Source organism: Diuraphis noxia, unplaced genomic scaffold (genome assembly GCF_037042655.1).
Source record: "Diuraphis noxia isolate RWA-SAM2 unplaced genomic scaffold, SU_Dnox_SAM2 contig0003, whole genome shotgun sequence".
Lineage (NCBI taxonomy): Eukaryota > Metazoa > Arthropoda > Insecta > Hemiptera > Aphididae > Diuraphis > Diuraphis noxia.
The window spans coordinates 84,186,112-84,206,625 of record NW_028301713.1 but is presented as its reverse complement, the minus strand read 5'-3'; positions in this window follow the sequence as shown (position 1 = coordinate 84,206,625).

Sequence of the window (20,514 nt, the reverse complement as noted above, 5' to 3'; positions counted from 1 at the left end):
CCAAATGTATTGTAAAGACGTGTTTTAGATGTAAAATTATGTGAACTTAACGATAAAAATATAAAAAGTATGATTAGTTCAATACAAATGACTTTAAACGATATTTAGCGGAATTATCACCATTTTTTACCAAATTTTTTTTCTATTTTTTGTATTCACCCAAATGTATTGTAAACACGTGTTTTAGATGTAAAATAATGTGTACTTAACGTTAAAAATATAAAAAGTATGATTAGTTTCATAGAAATGACTTAAGACGATATTTAGCGGATTCATCACCTGTATTTCAAAATTTTTTTACGACCTTTTATATTCACCCAAATTTATTGTAAACACGTGTTTTAGATGTAAAATAATGTGAACTTAACGTTAAAAATATAAAAAGTATGATTAGTTTAATAGAAATGACTTAAGACGATATTTAGCGGATTCATCACCTGTATTTCAAAATTTTTTTACGACCTTTTATATTCACCCAAATGTATTGTAAAGACGTGTTTTAGATGTAAAATTATGTGAACTTAACGATAAAAATATAAAAATTATGATTAGTTCAATACAAATGACTTTAAACGATATTTAGCGGAATTATCACCATTTTTTACCCAATTTTTTCCCAAATTTTTTTTCTATTTTTTGTATTCACCCAAATGTATTGTAAATACGTGTTTTAGATGTAAAATAATGTGAACTTAACGTTAAAAATATAAAAAGTATGATTAGTTTAATAGAAATGACTAAAGACGATATTTAGCGGATTCATCACCTGTATTTCAAAATATTTTTACGACCTTTTATATTCACCCAAATGTATTGTAAAGACGTGTTTTAGATGTAAAATAATGTGAACTTAATGATAAAAATATAAAAAGTATGATTAGTTCAATACAAATGACTTTAAACGATATTTAGCGGAATTATCACCATTTTTTACCAAATTTTTTCCCAAATTTTTTATCTATTTTTTGTATTCACCCAAATGTATTGTAAATACGTGTTTTAGATGTAAAATAATGTGAACTTAACGATAAAAATATAAAAAGTATGATTAGTTCAATACAAATGACTTTAAACGATATTTAGCGGAATTATCACCATTTTTTACCCAATTTTTTCCCAAATTTTTTTTCTATTTTTTGTATTCACCCAAATGTATTGTAAACACGTGTTTTAGATGTAAAATAATGTGAACTTAACGTTAAAAATATAAAAAGTATGATTAGTTTAATAGAAATGACTTAAGACGATATTTAGCGGATTCATCACCTGTATTTCAAAATTTTTTTACGACCTTTTATATTCACCCAAATGTATTGTAAAGACGTGTTTTAGATGTAAAATAATGTGAACTTAACGATAAAAATATAAAAAGTATGATTAGTTCAATACAAATGACATTAAACGATATTTAGCGGAATTATCACCATTTTTTACCAAATTTTTTCCCAAATTTTTTATCTATTTTTTGTATTCACCCAAATGTATTGTAAATACGTGTTTTAGATGTAAAATAATGTGAACTTAATGATAAAAATATAAAAAGTATGATTAGTTCAATACAAATGACTTTAAACGATATTTAGCGGAATTATCACCATTTTTTACCAAATTTTTTCCCAAATTTTTTATCTATTTTTTGTATTCACCCAAATGTATTGTAAATACGTGTTTTAGATGTAAAATAATGTGAACTTAACGATAAAAATATAAAAAGTATGATTAGTTCAATACAAATGACTTTAAACGATATTTAGCGGAATTATCACCATTTTTTACCCAATTTTTTCCCAAATTTTTTTTCTATTTTTTGTATTCACCCAAATGTATTGTAAACACGTGTTTTAGATGTAAAATAATGTGAACTTAACGTTAAAAATATAAAAAGTATGATTAGTTTAATAGAAATGACTTAAGACGATATTTAGCGGATTCATCACCTGTATTTCAAAATTTTTTTACGACCTTTTATATTCACCCAAATGTATTGTAAAGACGTGTTTTAGATGTAAAATAATGTGAACTTAACGATAAAAATATAAAAAGTATGATTAGTTCAATACAAATGACTTTAAACGATATTTAGCGGAATTATCACCATTTTTTACCAAATTTTTTCCCAAATTTTTTATCTATTTTTTGTATTCACCCAAATGTATTGTAAATACGTGTTTTAGATGTAAAATAATGTGAACTTAACGATAAAAATATAAAAAGTATGATTAGTTCAATACAAATGACTTTAAACGATATTTAGCGGAATTATCACCATTTTTTACCAAATTTTTTTTCTATTTTTTGTATTCATCCAAATGTATTGTAAACACGTGTTTTAGATGTAAAATAATGTGAACTTAACGATAAAAATATAAAAAGTATGATTAGTTCAATACAAATGACTTTAAACGATATTTAGCGGAATTATCACCATTTTTTACCCAATTTTTTCCCAAATTTTTTTTCTATTTTTTGTATTCACCCAAATGTATTGTAAATACGTGTTTTAGATGTAAAATAATGTGAACTTAACGTTAAAAATATAAAAAGTATGATTAGTTTAATAGAAATGACTAAAGACGATATTTAGCGGATTCATCACCTGTATTTCAAAATATTTTTACGACCTTTTATATTCACCCAAATGTATTGTAAAGACGTGTTTTAGATGTAAAATAATGTGAACTTAATGATAAAAATATAAAAAGTATGATTAGTTCAATACAAATGACTTTAAACGATATTTAGCGGAATTATCACCATTTTTTAACAAATTTTTTCCCAAATTTTTTTTCTATTTTTTGTATTCACCCAAATGTATTGTAAATACGTGTTTTAGATGTAAAATAATGTGAACTTAACGTTAAAAATATAAAAAGTATGATTAGTTCAATACAAATGACTTTAAACGATATTTAGCGGAATTATCACCATTTTTTAACAAATTTTTTCCCAAATTTTTTATCTATTTTTTGTATTCACCCAAATGTATTGTAAATACGTGTTTTAGATGTAAAATAATGTGAACTTAACGATAAAAATATAAAAAGTATGATTAGTTCAATACAAATGACTTTAAACGATATTTAGCGGAATTATCACCATTTTTTACCAAATTTTTTCCCAAATTTTTTTTCTATTTTTTGTATTCACCCAAATGTATTGTAAATACGTGTTTTAGATGTAAAATAATGTGAACTTAACGTTAAAAATATAAAAAGTATGATTAGTTTAATAGAAATGACTAAAGACGATATTTAGCGGATTCATCACCTGTATTTCAAAATATTTTTACGACCTTTTATATTCACCCAAATGTATTGTAAAGACGTGTTTTAGATGTAAAATAATGTGAACTTAACGATAAAAATATAAAAAGTATGATTAGTTCAATACAAATGACTTTAAACGATATTTAGCGGAATTATCACCATTTTTTACCAAATTTTTTCCCAAATTTTTTATCTATTTTTTGTATTCACCCAAATGTATTGTAAATACGTGTTTTAGATGTAAAATAATGTGAACTTAACGATAAAAATATAAAAAGTATGATTAGTTCAATACAAATGACTTTAAACGATATTTAGCGGAATTATCACCATTTTTTACCAAATTTTTTTTCTATTTTTTGTATTCATCCAAATGTATTGTAAACACGTGTTTTAGATGTAAAATAATGTGAACTTAACGTTAAAAATATAAAAAGTATGATTAGTTTAATAGAAATGACATAAGACGATATTTAGCGGATTCATCACCTGTATTTCAAAATTTTTTTACGACCTTTTATATTCACCCAAATGTATTGTAAAGACGTGTTTTAGATGTAAAATAATGTGAACTTAACGATAAAAATATAAAAAGTATGATTAGTTCAATACAAATGACTTTAAACGATATTTAGCGGAATTATCACCATTTTTTACCAAATTTTTTTTCTATTTTTTGTATTCATCCAAATGTATTGTAAACACGTGTTTTAGATGTAAAATAATGTGAACTTAACGATAAAAATATAAAAAGTATGATTAGTTCAATACAAATGACTTTAAACGATATTTAGCGGAATTATCACCATTTTTTACCAAATTTTTTCCCAAATTTTTTTTCTATTTTTTGTATTCACCCAAATGTATTGTAAATACGTGTTTTAGATGTAAAATAATGTGAACTTAACGATAAAAATATAAAAAGTATGATTAGTTCAATACAAATGACTTTAAACGATATTTAGCGGAATTATCACCATTTTTTACCAAATTTTTTTTCTATTTTTTGTATTCACCCAAATGTATTGTAAACACGTGTTTTAGATGTAAAATAATGTGAACTTAACGTTAAAAATATAAAAAGTATGATTAGTTTCATAGAAATGACTTAAGACGATATTTAGCGGATTCATCACCTGTATTTCAAAATTTTTTTACGACCTTTTATATTCACCCAAATTTATTGTAAACACGTGTTTTAGATGTAAAATAATGTGAACTTAACGTTAAAAATATAAAAAGTATGATTAGTTTAATAGAAATGACTTAAGACGATATTTAGCGGATTCATCACCTGTATTTCAAAATTTTTTTACGACCTTTTATATTCACCCAAATGTATTGTAAAGACGTGTTTTAGATGTAAAATTATGTGAACTTAACGATAAAAATATAAAAATTATGATTAGTTCAATACAAATGACTTTAAACGATATTTAGCGGAATTATCACCATTTTTTACCCAATTTTTTCCCAAATTTTTTTTCTATTTTTTGTATTCACCCAAATGTATTGTAAATACGTGTTTTAGATGTAAAATAATGTGAACTTAACGTTAAAAATATAAAAAGTATGATTAGTTTAATAGAAATGACTAAAGACGATATTTAGCGGATTCATCACCTGTATTTCAAAATATTTTTACGACCTTTTATATTCACCCAAATGTATTGTAAAGACGTGTTTTAGATGTAAAATAATGTGAACTTAACGATAAAAATATAAAAAGTATGATTAGTTCAATACAAATGACTTTAAACGATATTTAGCGGAATTATCACCATTTTTTACCAAATTTTTTATCTATTTTTTGTATTCACCCAAATGTATTGTAAATACGTGTTTTAGATGTAAAATAATGTGAACTTAACGATAAAAATATAAAAAGTATGATTAGTTCAATACAAATGACTTTAAACGATATTTAGCGGAATTATCACCATTTTTTACCAAATTTTTTTTCTATTTTTTGTATTCATCCAAATGTATTGTAAACACGTGTTTTAGATGTAAAATAATGTGAACTTAACGTTAAAAATATAAAAAGTATGATTAGTTTAATAGAAATGACTTAAGACGATATTTAGCGGATTCATCACCTGTATTTCAAAATTTTTTTACGACCTTTTATATTCACCCAAATGTATTGTAAAGACGTGTTTTAGATGTAAAATAATGTGAACTTAACGATAAAAATATAAAAAGTATGATTAGTTCAATACAAATGACTTTAAACGATATTTAGCGGAATTATCACCATTTTTTACCCAATTTTTTCCCAAATTTTTTTTCTATTTTTTGTATTCACCCAAATGTATTGTAAATACGTGTTTTAGATGTAAAATAATGTGAACTTAACGATAAAAATATAAAAAGTATGATTAGTTCAATACAAATGACTTTAAACGATATTTAGCGGAATTATCACCATTTTTTACCAAATTTTTTTTCTATTTTTTGTATTCACCCAAATGTATTGTAAACACGTGTTTTAGATGTAAAATAATGTGTACTTAACGTTAAAAATATAAAAAGTATGATTAGTTTCATAGAAATGACTTAAGACGATATTTAGCGGATTCATCACCTGTATTTCAAAATTTTTTTACGACCTTTTATATTCACCCAAATTTATTGTAAACACGTGTTTTAGATGTAAAATAATGTGAACTTAACGTTAAAAATATAAAAAGTATGATTAGTTTAATAGAAATGACTTAAGACGATATATAGCGGATTCATCACCTGTATTTCAAAATTTTTTTACGACCTTTTATATTCACCCAAATGTATTGTAAAGACGTGTTTTAGATGTAAAATTATGTGAACTTAACGATAAAAATATAAAAATTATGATTAGTTCAATACAAATGACTTTAAACGATATTTAGCGGAATTATCACCATTTTTTACCCAATTTTTTCCCAAATTTTTTTTCTAATTTTTGTATTCACCCAAATGTATTGTAAATACGTGTTTTAGATGTAAAATAATGTGAACTTAACGTTAAAAATATAAAAAGTATGATTAGTTTAATAGAAATGACTAAAGACGATATTTAGCGGATTCATCACCTGTATTTCAAAATATTTTTACGACCTTTTATATTCACCCAAATGTATTGTAAAGACGTGTTTTAGATGTAAAATAATGTGAACTTAATGATAAAAATATAAAAAGTATGATTAGTTCAATACAAATGACTTTAAACGATATTTAGCGGAATTATCACCATTTTTTACCAAATTTTTTCCCAAATTTTTTATCTATTTTTTGTATTCACCCAAATGTATTGTAAATACGTGTTTTAGATGTAAAATAATGTGAACTTAACGATAAAAATATAAAAAGTATGATTAGTTCAATACAAATGACTTTAAACGATATTTAGCGGAATTATCACCATTTTTTACCAAATTTTTTTTCTATTTTTTGTATTCATCCAAATGTATTGTAAACACGTGTTTTAGATGTAAAATAATGTGAACTTAACGTTAAAAATATAAAAAGTATGATTAGTTTAATAGAAATGACTTAAGACGATATTTAGCGGATTCATCACCTGTATTTCAAAATTTTTTTACGACCTTTTATATTCACCCAAATGTATTGTAAAGACGTGTTTTAGATGTAAAATTATGTGAACTTAACGATAAAAATATAAAAAGTATGATTAGTTCAATACAAATGACTTTAAACGATATTTAGCGGAATTATCACCATTTTTTACCCAATTTTTTCCCAAATTTTTTTTCTATTTTTTGTATTCACCCAAATGTATTGTAAATACGTGTTTTAGATGTAAAATAATGTGAACATAACGATAAAAATATAAAAAGTATGATTAGTTCAATACAAATGACTTTAAACGATATTTAGCGGAATTATCACCATTTTTTACCAAATTTTTTTTCTATTTTTTGTATTCATCCAAATGTATTGTAAACACGTGTTTTAGATGTAAAATAATGTGAACTTAACGTTAAAAATATAAAAAGTATGATTAGTTTAATAGAAATGACTTAAGACGATATTTAGCGGATTCATCACCTGTATTTCAAAATTTTTTTACGACCTTTTATATTCACCCAAATGTATTGTAAAGACGTGTTTTAGATGTAAAATAATGTGAACTTAACGATAAAAATATAAAAAGTATGATTAGTTCAATACAAATGACTTTAAACGATATTTAGCGGAATTATCACCATTTTTTACCCAATTTTTTCCCAAATTTTTTTTCTATTTTTTGTATTCACCCAAATGTATTGTAAATACGTGTTTTAGATGTAAAATAATGTGAACTTAACGATAAAAATATAAAAAGTATGATTAGTTCAATACAAATGACTTTAAACGATATTTAGCAGAATTATCACCATTTTTTACCAAATTTTTTTTCTATTTTTTGTATTCACCCAAATGTATTGTAAACACGTGTTTTAGATGTAAAATAATGTGTACTTAACGTTAAAAATATAAAAAGTATGATTAGTTTCATAGAAATGACTTAAGACGATATTTAGCGGATTCATCACCTGTATTTCAAAATTTTTTTACGACCTTTTATATTCACCCAAATTTATTGTAAACACGTGTTTTAGATGTAAAATAATGTGAACTTAACGTTAAAAATATAAAAAGTATGATTAGTTTAATAGAAATGACTTAAGACGATATTTAGCGGATTCATCACCTGTATTTCAAAATTTTTTTACGACCTTTTATATTCACCCAAATGTATTGTAAAGACGTGTTTTAGATGTAAAATTATGTGAACTTAACGATAAAAATATAAAAATTATGATTAGTTCAATACAAATGACTTTAAACGATATTTAGCGGAATTATCACCATTTTTTACCCAATTTTTTCCCAAATTTTTTTTCTATTTTTTGTATTCACCCAAATGTATTGTAAATACGTGTTTTAGATGTAAAATAATGTGAACTTAACGTTAAAAATATAAAAAGTATGATTAGTTTAATAGAAATGACTAAAGACGATATTTAGCGGATTCATCACCTGTATTTCAAAATATTTTTACGACCTTTTATATTCACCCAAATGTATTGTAAAGACGTGTTTTAGATGTAAAATAATGTGAACTTAATGATAAAAATATAAAAAGTATGATTAGTTCAATACAAATGACTTTAAACGATATTTAGCGGAATTATCACCATTTTTTACCAAATTTTTTCCCAAATTTTTTATCTATTTTTTGTATTCACCCAAATGTATTGTAAATACGTGTTTTAGATGTAAAATAATGTGAACTTAACGATAAAAATATAAAAAGTATGATTAGTTCAATACAAATGACTTTAAACGATATTTAGCGGAATTATCACCATTTTTTACCAAATTTTTTTTCTATTTTTTGTATTCATCCAAATGTATTGTAAACACGTGTTTTAGATGTAAAATAATGTGAACTTAACGTTAAAAATATAAAAAGTATGATTAGTTTAATAGAAATGACTTAAGACGATATTTAGCGGATTCATCACCTGTATTTCAAAATTTTTTTACGACCTTTTATATTCACCCAAATGTATTGTAAAGACGTGTTTTAGATGTAAAATTATGTGAACTTAACGATAAAAATATAAAAAGTATGATTAGTTCAATACAAATGACTTTAAACGATATTTAGCGGAATTATCACCATTTTTTACCCAATTTTTTCCCAAATTTTTTTTCTATTTTTTGTATTCACCCAAATGTATTGTAAATACGTGTTTTAGATGTAAAATAATGTGAACTTAACGTTAAAAATATAAAAAGTATGATTAGTTTAATAGAAATGACTAAAGACGATATTTAGCGGATTCATCACCTGTATTTCAAAATATTTTTACGACCTTTTATATTCACCCAAATGTATTGTAAAGACGTGTTTTAGATGTAAAATAATGTGAACTTAACGATAAAAATATAAAAAGTATGATTAGTTCAATACAAATGACTTTAAACGATATTTAGCGGAATTATCACCATTTTTTACCAAATTTTTTCCCAAATTTTTTATCTATTTTTTGTATTCACCCAAATGTATTGTAAATACGTGTTTTAGATGTAAAATAATGTGAACTTAACGATAAAAATATAAAAAGTATGATTAGTTCAATACAAATGACTTTAAACGATATTTAGCGGAATTATCACCATTTTTTACCAAATTTTTTTTCTATTTTTTGTATTCATCCAAATGTATTGTAAACACGTGTTTTAGATGTAAATTAATGTGAACTTAACGTTAAAAATATAAAAAGTATGATTAGTTTAATAGAAATGACTTAAGATGATATTTAGCGGTTTCATCACCTGTATTTCAAAATTTTTTTACGACCTTTTATATTCACCCAAATGTATTGTAAATACGTGTTTTAGATGTAAAATAATGTGAACTTAACGATAAAAATATAAAAAGTATGATTAGTTCAATACAAATGACTTTAAACGATATTTAGCGGAATTATCACCATTTTTTACCAAATTTTTTCCCAAATTTTTTTTCTATTTTTTGTATTCACCCAAATGTATTTTAAATACGTGTTTTAGATGTAAAATAATGTGAACTTAACGATAAAAATATAAAAAGTATGATTAGTTCAATACAAATGACTTTAAACGATATTTAGCGGAAATATCACCATTTTTTACCAAATTTTTTCCCAAATTTTTTATCTATTTTTTGTATTCACCCAAATGTATTGTAAATACGTGTTTTAGATGTAAAATAATGTGAACTTAACGATAAAAATATAAAAAGTATGATTAGTTCAATACAAATGACTTTAAACGATATTTAGCGGAATTATCACCATTTTTTACCCAATTTTTTCCCAAATTTTTTTTCTATTTTTTGTATTCAACCAAATGTATTTTAAATACGTGTTTTAGATGTAAAATAATGTGAACTAAACGTTAAAAATATAAAAAGTATGATTAGTTTCATAGAAATGACTTAAGACGATATTTAGCGGATTCATCACCTGTATTTCAAAATTTTTTTACGACCTTTTATATTCACCCAAATGTATTGTAAAGACGTGTTTTAGATGTAAAATAATGTGAACTTAACGATAAAAATATAAAAAGTATGATTAGTTCAATATAAATGACTTTAAACGATATTTAGCGGAATTATCACCATTTTTTACCCAATTTTTTCCCAAATTTTTTTTCTATTTTTTGTATTCACCCAAATGTATTGTAAATACGTGTTTTAGATGTAAAATAATGTGAACTTAACGTTAAAAATATAAAAAGTATGATTAGTTTAATAGAAATGACTAAAGACGATATTTAGCGGATTCATCACCTGTATTTCAAAATTTTTTTACGACCTTTTTTATTCACCCAAATGTATTGTAAAGACGTGTTTTAGATGTAAAATAATGTGAACTTAACGTTAATAATATAAAAAGTATGATTAGTTTAATAGAAATGACTTAAGACGATATTTAGCGGATTCATCACCTGTATTTCAAAATTTTTTTACGACCTTTTATATTCACCCAAATGTATTGTAAAGACGTGTTTTAGATGTAAAATAATGTGAGCTTAACGATAAAAATATAAAAAGTATGATTAGTTCAATACAAATGACTTTAAACGATATTTAGCGGAATTATCACCATTTTTTACCCAATTTTTTCCCAAATTTTTTTTCTATTTTTTGTATTCAACCAAATGTATTTTAAATACGTGTTTTAGATGTAAAATAATGTGAACTAAACGTTAAAAATATAAAAAGTATGATTAGTTTCATAGAAATGACTTAAGACGATATTTAGCGGATTCATCACCTGTATTTCAAAATTTTTTTACGACCTTTTTTATTCACCCAAATGTATTGTAAAGACGTGTTTTAGATGTAAAATAATGTGAACTTAACGATAAAAATATAAAAAGTATGATTAGTTCAATACAAATGACTTTAAACGATATTTAGCGGAATTATCACCATTTTTTACCAAAATTTTTTCCCAAATTTTTTTTCTATTTTTTGTATTCACCCAAATGTATTGTAAATACGTGTTTTAGATGTAAAATAATGTGAACTTAACGTTAAAAATATAAAAAGTATGATTAGTTTAATAGAAATGACTAAAGACGATATTTAGCGGATTCATCACCTGTATTTCAAAATATTTTTACGACCTTTTATATTCACCCAAATGTATTGTAAAGACGTGTTTTAGATGTAAAATAGTGTGAACTTAACGATAAAAATATAAAAAGTATGATTAGTTCAATACAAATGACTTTAAACGATATTTAGCGGAATTATCACCATTTTTTACCAAATTTTTTCCCAAATTTTTTATCTATTTTTTGTATTCACCCAAATGTATTGTAAATACGTGTTTTAGATGTAAAATAATGTGAACTTAACGATAAAAATATAAAAATTATGATTAGTTCAATACAAATGACTTTAAACGATATTTAGCGGAATTATCACCATTTTTTACCAAATTTTTTTTCTATTTTTTGTATTCATCCAAATGTATTGTAAACACGTGTTTTAGATGTAAAATAATGTGAACTTAACGTTAATAATATAAAAAGTATGATTAGTTTAATAGAAATGACTTAAGACGATATTTAGCGGATTCATCACCTGTATTTCAAAATTTTTTTACGACCTTTTATATTCACCCAAATGTATTGTAAAGACGTGTTTTAGATCTAAAATAATGTGAGCTTAACGATAAAAATATAAAAAGTATGATTAGTTCAATACAAATGACTTTAAACGATATTTAGCGGAATTATCACCATTTTTTACCAAATTTTTTCCCAAATTTTTTTTCTATTTTTTGTATTCACCCAAATGTATTGTAAATACGTGTTTTAGATGTAAAATATTGTGAACTTAACGATAAAAATATAAAAAGTATGATTAGTTCAATACAAATGACTTTAAACGATATTTAGCGGAAATATCACCATTTTTTACCAAATTTTTTCCCAAATTTTTTATCTATTTTTTGTATTCACCCAAATGTATTGTAAATACGTGTTTTAGATGTAAAATAATGTGAACTTAACGATAAAAATATAAAAAGTATGATTAGTTCAATACAAATGACTTGAAACGATATTTAGCGGAATTATCACCATTTTTTACCCAATTTTTTCCCAAATTTTTTTTCTATTTTTTGTATTCAACCAAATGTATTTTAAATACGTGTTTTAGATGTAAAATAATGTGAACTAAACGTTAAAAATATAAAAAGTATGATTAGTTTCATAGAAATGACTTAAGACGATATTTAGCGGATTCATCACCTGTATTTCAAAATTTTTTTACGACCTTTTTTATTCACCCAAATGTATTGTAAAGACGTGTTTTAGATGTAAAATAATGTGAACTTAACGATAAAAATATAAAAAGTATGATTAGTTCAATACAAATGACTTTAAACGATATTTAGCGGAATTATCACCATTTTTTACCAAATTTTTTCCCAAATTTTTTTTCTATTTTTTGTATTCACCCAAATGTATTGTAAATACGTGTTTTAGATGTAAAATAATGTGAACTTAACGTTAAAAATATAAAAAGTATGATTAGTTTAATAGAAATGACTAAAGACGATATTTAGCGGATTCATCACCTGTATTTCAAAATATTTTTACGACCTTTTATATTCACCCAAATGTATTGTAAAGACGTGTTTTAGATGTAAAATAGTGTGAACTTAACGATAAAAATATAAAAAGTATGATTAGTTCAATACAAATGACTTTAAACGATATTTAGCGGAATTATCACCATTTTTTACCAAATTTTTTCCCAAATTTTTTATCTATTTTTTGTATTCACCCAAATGTATTGTAAATACGTGTTTTAGATGTAAAATAATGTGAACTTAACGATAAAAATATAAAAAGTATGATTAGTTCAATACAAATGACTTTAAACGATATTTAGCGGAATTATCACCATTTTTTACCAAATTTTTTTTCTATTTTTTGTATTCATCCAAATGTATTGTAAACACGTGTTTTAGATGTAAAATAATGTGAACTTAACGTTAATAATATAAAAAGTATGATTAGTTTAATAGAAATGACTTAAGACGATATTTAGCGGATTCATCACCTGTATTTCAAAATTTTTTTACGACCTTTTATATTCACCCAAATGTATTGTAAAGACGTGTTTTAGATGTACAATAATGTGAGCTTAACGATAAAAATATAAAAAGTATGATTAGTTCAATACAAATGACTTTAAACGATATTTAGCGGAATTATCACCATTTTTTACCCAATTTTTTCCCAAATTTTTTTTCTATTTTTTGTATTCAACCAAATGTATTTTAAATACGTGTTTTAGATGTAAAATAATGTGAACTAAACGTTAAAAATATAAAAAGTATGATTAGTTTCATAGAAATGACTTAAGACGATATTTAGCGGATTCATCACCTGTATTTCAAAATTTTTTTACGACCTTTTTTATTCACTCAAATGTATTGTAAAGACGTGTTTTAGATGTAAAATAATGTGAACTTAACGATAAAAATATAAAAAGTATGATTAGTTCAATACAAATGACTTTAAACGATATTTAGCGGAATTATCACCATTTTTTACCAAAATTTTTTCCCAAATTTTTTTTCTATTTTTTGTATTCACCCAAATGTATTGTAAATACGTGTTTTAGATGTAAAATAATGTGAACTTAACGTTAAAAATATAAAAAGTATGATTAGTTTAATAGAAATGACTAAAGACGATATTTAGCGGATTCATCACCTGTATTTCAAAATATTTTTACGACCTTTTATATTCACCCAAATGTATTGTAAAGACGTGTTTTAGATGTAAAATAGTGTGAACTTAACGATAAAAATATAAAAAGTATGATTAGTTCAATACAAATGACTTTAAACGATATTTAGCGGAATTATCACCATTTTTTACCAAATTTTTTTTCTATTTTTTGTATTCATCCAAATGTATTGTAAACACGTGTTTTAGATGTAAAATAATGTGAACTTAACGTTAATAATATAAAAAGTATGATTAGTTTAATAGAAATGACTTAAGACGATATTTAGCGGATTCATCACCTGTATTTCAAAATTTTTTTACGACCTTTTATATTCACCCAAATGTATTGTAAAGACGTGTTTTAGATCTAAAATAATGTGAGCTTAACGATAAAAATATAAAAAGTATGATTAGTTCAATACAAATGACTTTAAACGATATTTAGCGGAATTATCACCATTTTTTACCAAATTTTTTCCCAAATTTTTTTTCTATTTTTTGTATTCACCCAAATGTATTGTAAATACGTGTTTTAGATGTAAAATATTGTGAACTTAACGATAAAAATATAAAAAGTATGATTAGTTCAATACAAATGACTTTAAACGATATTTAGCGGAAATATCACCATTTTTTACCAAATTTTTTCCCAAATTTTTTATCTATTTTTTGTATTCACCCAAATGTATTGTAAATACGTGTTTTAGATGTAAAATAATGTGAACTTAACGATAAAAATATAAAAAGTATGATTAGTTCAATACAAATGACTTGAAACGATATTTAGCGGAATTATCACCATTTTTTACCCAATTTTTTCCCAAATTTTTTTTCTATTTTTTGTATTCAACCAAATGTATTTTAAATACGTGTTTTAGATGTAAAATAATGTGAACTAAACGTTAAAAATATAAAAAGTATGATTAGTTTCATAGAAATGACTTAAGACGATATTTAGCGGATTCATCACCTGTATTTCAAAATTTTTTTACGACCTTTTTTATTCACCCAAATGTATTGTAAAGACGTGTTTTAGATGTAAAATAATGTGAACTTAACGATAAAAATATAAAAAGTATGATTAGTTCAATACAAATGACTTTAAACGATATTTAGCGGAATTATCACCATTTTTTACCAAATTTTTTCCCAAATTTTTTTTCTATTTTTTGTATTCACCCAAATGTATTGTAAATACGTGTTTTAGATGTAAAATAATGTGAACTTAACGTTAAAAATATAAAAAGTATGATTAGTTTAATAGAAATGACTAAAGACGATATTTAGCGGATTCATCACCTGTATTTCAAAATATTTTTACGACCTTTTATATTCACCCAAATGTATTGTAAAGACGTGTTTTAGATGTAAAATAGTGTGAACTTAACGATAAAAATATAAAAAGTATGATTAGTTCAATACAAATGACTTTAAACGATATTTAGCGGAATTATCACCATTTTTTACCAAATTTTTTCCCAAATTTTTTATCTATTTTTTGTATTCACCCAAATGTATTGTAAATACGTGTTTTAGATGTAAAATAATGTGAACTTAACGATAAAAATATAAAAAGTATGATTAGTTCAATACAAATGACTTTAAACGATATTTAGCGGAATTATCACCATTTTTTACCAAATTTTTTTTCTATTTTTTGTATTCATCCAAATGTATTGTAAACACGTGTTTTAGATGTAAAATAATGTGAACTTAACGTTAATAATATAAAAAGTATGATTAGTTTAATAGAAATGACTTAAGACGATATTTAGCGGATTCATCACCTGTATTTCAAAATTTTTTTACGACCTTTTATATTCACCCAAATGTATTGTAAAGACGTGTTTTAGATGTAAAATAATGTGAGCTTAACGATAAAAATATAAAAAGTATGATTAGTTCAATACAAATGACTTTAAACGATATTTAGCGGAATTATCACCATTTTTTACCAAATTTTTTCCCAAATTTTTTTTCTATTTTTTGTATTCACCCAAATGTATTGTAAATACGTGTTTTAGATGTAAAATATTGTGAACTTAACGATAAAAATATAAAAAGTATGATTAGTTCAATACAAATGACTTTAAACGATATTTTTGCGGAATTATCACCATTTTTTACCAAATTTTTTCCCAAATTTTTTTTCTATTTTTTGTATTCACCCAAATGTATTTTAAATACGTGTTTTAGATGTAAAATAATGTGAACTTAACGATAAAAATATAAAAAGTATGATTAGTTCAATACAAATGACTTTAAACGATATTTAGCGGAATTATCACCATTTTTTACCAAATTTTTTTTCTATTTTTTGTATTCATCCAAATGTATTGTAAACACGTGTTTTAGATGTAAAATAATGTGAACTTAACGTTAATAATATAAAAAGTATGATTAGTTTAATAGAAATGACTTAAGACGATATTTAGCGGATTCATCACCTGTATTTCAAAATTTTTTTACGACCTTTTATATTCACCCAAATGTATTGTAAAGACGTGTTTTAGATGTAAAATAATGTGAGCTTAACGATAAAAATATAAAAAGTATGATTAGTTCAATACAAATGACTTTAAACGATATTTAGCGGAATTATCACCATTTTTTACCAAATTTTTTCCCAAATTTTTTTTCTATTTTTTGTATTCACCCAAATGTATTGTAAATACGTGTTTTAGATGTAAAATATTGTGAACTTAACGATAAAAATATAAAAAGTATGATTAGTTCAATACAAATGACTTTAAACGATATTTAGCGGAATTATCACCATTTTTTACCAAATTTTTTCCCAAATTTTTTTTCTATTTTTTGTATTCACCCAAATGTATTTTAAATACGTGTTTTAGATGTAAAATAATGTGAACTTAACGATAAAAATATAAAAAGTATGATTAGTTCAATACAAATGACTTTAAACGATATTTAGCGGAATTATCACCATTTTTTACCAAATTTTTTCCCAAATTTTTTATCTATTTTTTGTATTCACCCAAATGTATTGTAAATACGTGTTTTAGATGTAAAATAATGTGAACTTAACGATAAAAATATAAAAAGTATGATTAGTTCAATACAAATGACTTTAAACGATATTTAGCGGAATTATCACCATTTTTTACCAAATTTTTTCCCAAATTTTTTATCTATTTTTTGTATTCACCCAAATGTATTGTAAATACGTGTTTTAGATGTAAAATAATGTGAACTTAACGATAAAAATATAAAAAGTATGATTAGTTCAATACAAATGACTTTAAACGATATTTAGCGGAATTATCACCATTTTTTACCAAATTTTTTTTCTATTTTTTGTATTCATCCAAATGTATTGTAAACACGTGTTTTAGATGTAAAATAATGTGAACTTAACGATAAAAATATAAAAAGTATGATTAGTTCAATACAAATGACTTTAAACGATATTTAGCGGAATTATCACCATTTTTTACCAAATTTTTTCCCAAATTTTTTTTCTATTTTTTGTATTCACCCAAATGTATTGTAAATACGTGTTTTAGATGTAAAATAATGTGAACTTAACGTTAAAAATATAAAAAGTATGATTAGTTTAATAGAAATGACTAAAGACGATATTTAGCGGATTCATCACCTGTATTTCAAAATATTTTTACGACCTTTTATATTCACCCAAATGTATTGTAAAGACGTGTTTTAGATGTAAAATAGTGTGAACTTAACGATAAAAATATAAAAAGTATGATTAGTTCAATACAAATGACTTTAAACGATATTTAGCGGAATTATCACCATTTTTTACCAAATTTTTTCCCAAATTTTTTATCTATTTTTTGTATTCACCCAAATGTATTGTAAATACGTGTTTTAGATGTAAAATAATGTGAACTTAACGATAAAAATATAAAAAGTATGATTAGTTCAATACAAATGACTTTAAACGATATTTAGCGGAATTATCACCATTTTTTACCAAATTTTTTTTCTATTTTTTGTATTCATCCAAATGTATTGTAAACACGTGTTTTAGATGTAAAATAATGTGAACTTAACGTTAATAATATAAAAAGTATGATTAGTTTAATAGAAATGACTTAAGACGATATTTAGCGGATTCATCACCTGTATTTCAAAATTTTTTTACGACCTTTTATATTCACCCAAATGTATTGTAAAGACGTGTTTTAGATCTAAAATAATGTGAGCTTAACGATAAAAATATAAAAAGTATGATTAGTTCAATACAAATGACTTTAAACGATATTTAGCGGAATTATCACCATTTTTTACCAAATTTTTTCCCAAATTTTTTTTCTATTTTTTGTATTCACCCAAATGTATTGTAAATACGTGTTTTAGATGTAAAATATTGTGAACTTAACGATAAAAATATAAAAAGTATGATTAGTTCAATACAAATGACTTTAAACGATATTTAGCGGAAATATCACCATTTTTTACCAAATTTTTTCCCAAATTTTTTATCTATTTTTTGTATTCACCCAAATGTATTGTAAATACGTGTTTTAGATGTAAAATAATGTGAACTTAACGATAAAAATATAAAAAGTATGATTAGTTCAATACAAATGACTTGAAACGATATTTAGCGGAATTATCACCATTTTTTACCCAATTTTTTCCCAAATTTTTTTTCTATTTTTTGTATTCAACCAAATGTATTTTAAATACGTGTTTTAGATGTAAAATAATGTGAACTAAACGTTAAAAATATAAAAAGTATGATTAGTTTCATAGAAATGACTTAAGACGATATTTAGCGGATTCATCACCTGTATTTCAAAATTTTTTTACGACCTTTTTTATTCACCCAAATGTATTGTAAAGACGTGTTTTAGATGTAAAATAATGTGAACTTAACGATAAAAATATAAAAAGTATGATTAGTTCAATACAAATGACTTTAAACGATATTTAGCGGAATTATCACCATTTTTTACCAAATTTTTTCCCAAATTTTTTTTCTATTTTTTGTATTCACCCAAATGTATTGTAAATACGTGTTTTAGATGTAAAATAATGTGAACTTAACGTTAAAAATATAAAAAGTATGATTAGTTTAATAGAAATGACTAAAGACGATATTTAGCGGATTCATCACCTGTATTTCAAAATATTTTTACGACCTTTTATATTCACCCAAATGTATTGTAAAGACGTGTTTTAGATGTAAAATAGTGTGAACTTAACGATAAAAATATAAAAAGTATGATTAGTTCAATACAAATGACTTTAAACGATATTTAGCGGAATTATCACCATTTTTTACCAAATTTTTTCCCAAATTTTTTATCTATTTTTTGTATTCACCCAAATGTATTGTAAATACGTGTTTTAGATGTAAAATAATGTGAACTTAACGATAAAAATATAAAAAGTATGATTAGTTCAATACAAATGACTTTAAACGATATTTAGCGGAATTATCACCATTTTTTACCAAATTTTTTTTCTATTTTTTGTATTCATCCAAATGTATTGTAAACACGTGTTTTAGATGTAAAATAATGTGAACTTAACGTTAATAATATAAAAAGTATGATTAGTTTAATAGAAATGACTTAAGACGATATTTAGCGGATTCATCACCTGTATTTCAAAATTTTTTTACGACCTTTTATATTCACCCAAATGTATTGTAAAGACGTGTTTTAGATGTAAAATAATGTGAGCTTAACGATAAAAATATAAAAAGTATGATTAGTTCAATACAAATGACTTTAAACGATATTTAGCGGAATTATCACCATTTTTTACCAAATTTTTTCCCAAATTTTTTTTCTATTTTTTGTATTCACCCAAATGTATTGTAAATACGTGTTTTAGATGTAAAATATTGTGAACTTAACGATAAAAATATAAAAAGTATGATTAGTTCAATACAAATGACTTTAAACGATATTTAGCGGAATTATCACCATTTTTTACCAAATTTTTTCCCAAATTTTTTTTCTATTTTTTGTATTCACCCAAATGTATTTTAAATACGTGTTTTAGATGTAAAATAATGTGAACTTAACGATAAAAATATAAAAAGTATGATTAGTTCAATACAAATGACTTTAAACGATATTTAGCGGAAATATCACCATTTTTTACCAAATTTTTTCCCAAATTTTTTATCTATTTTTTGTATTCACCCAAATGTATTGTAAATACGTGTTTTAGATGTAAAATAATGTGAACTTAACGATAAAAATATAAAAAGTATGATTAGTTCAATACAAATGACTTTAAACGATATTTAGCGGAATTATCACCATTTTTTACCCAATTTTTTCCCAAATTTTTTTTCTATTTTTTGTATTCAACCAAATGTATTTTAAATACGTGTTTTAGATGTAAAATAATGTGAACTAAACGTTAAAAATATAAAAAGTATGATTAGTTTCATAGAAATGACTTAAGACGATATTTAGCGGATTCATCACCTGTATTTCAA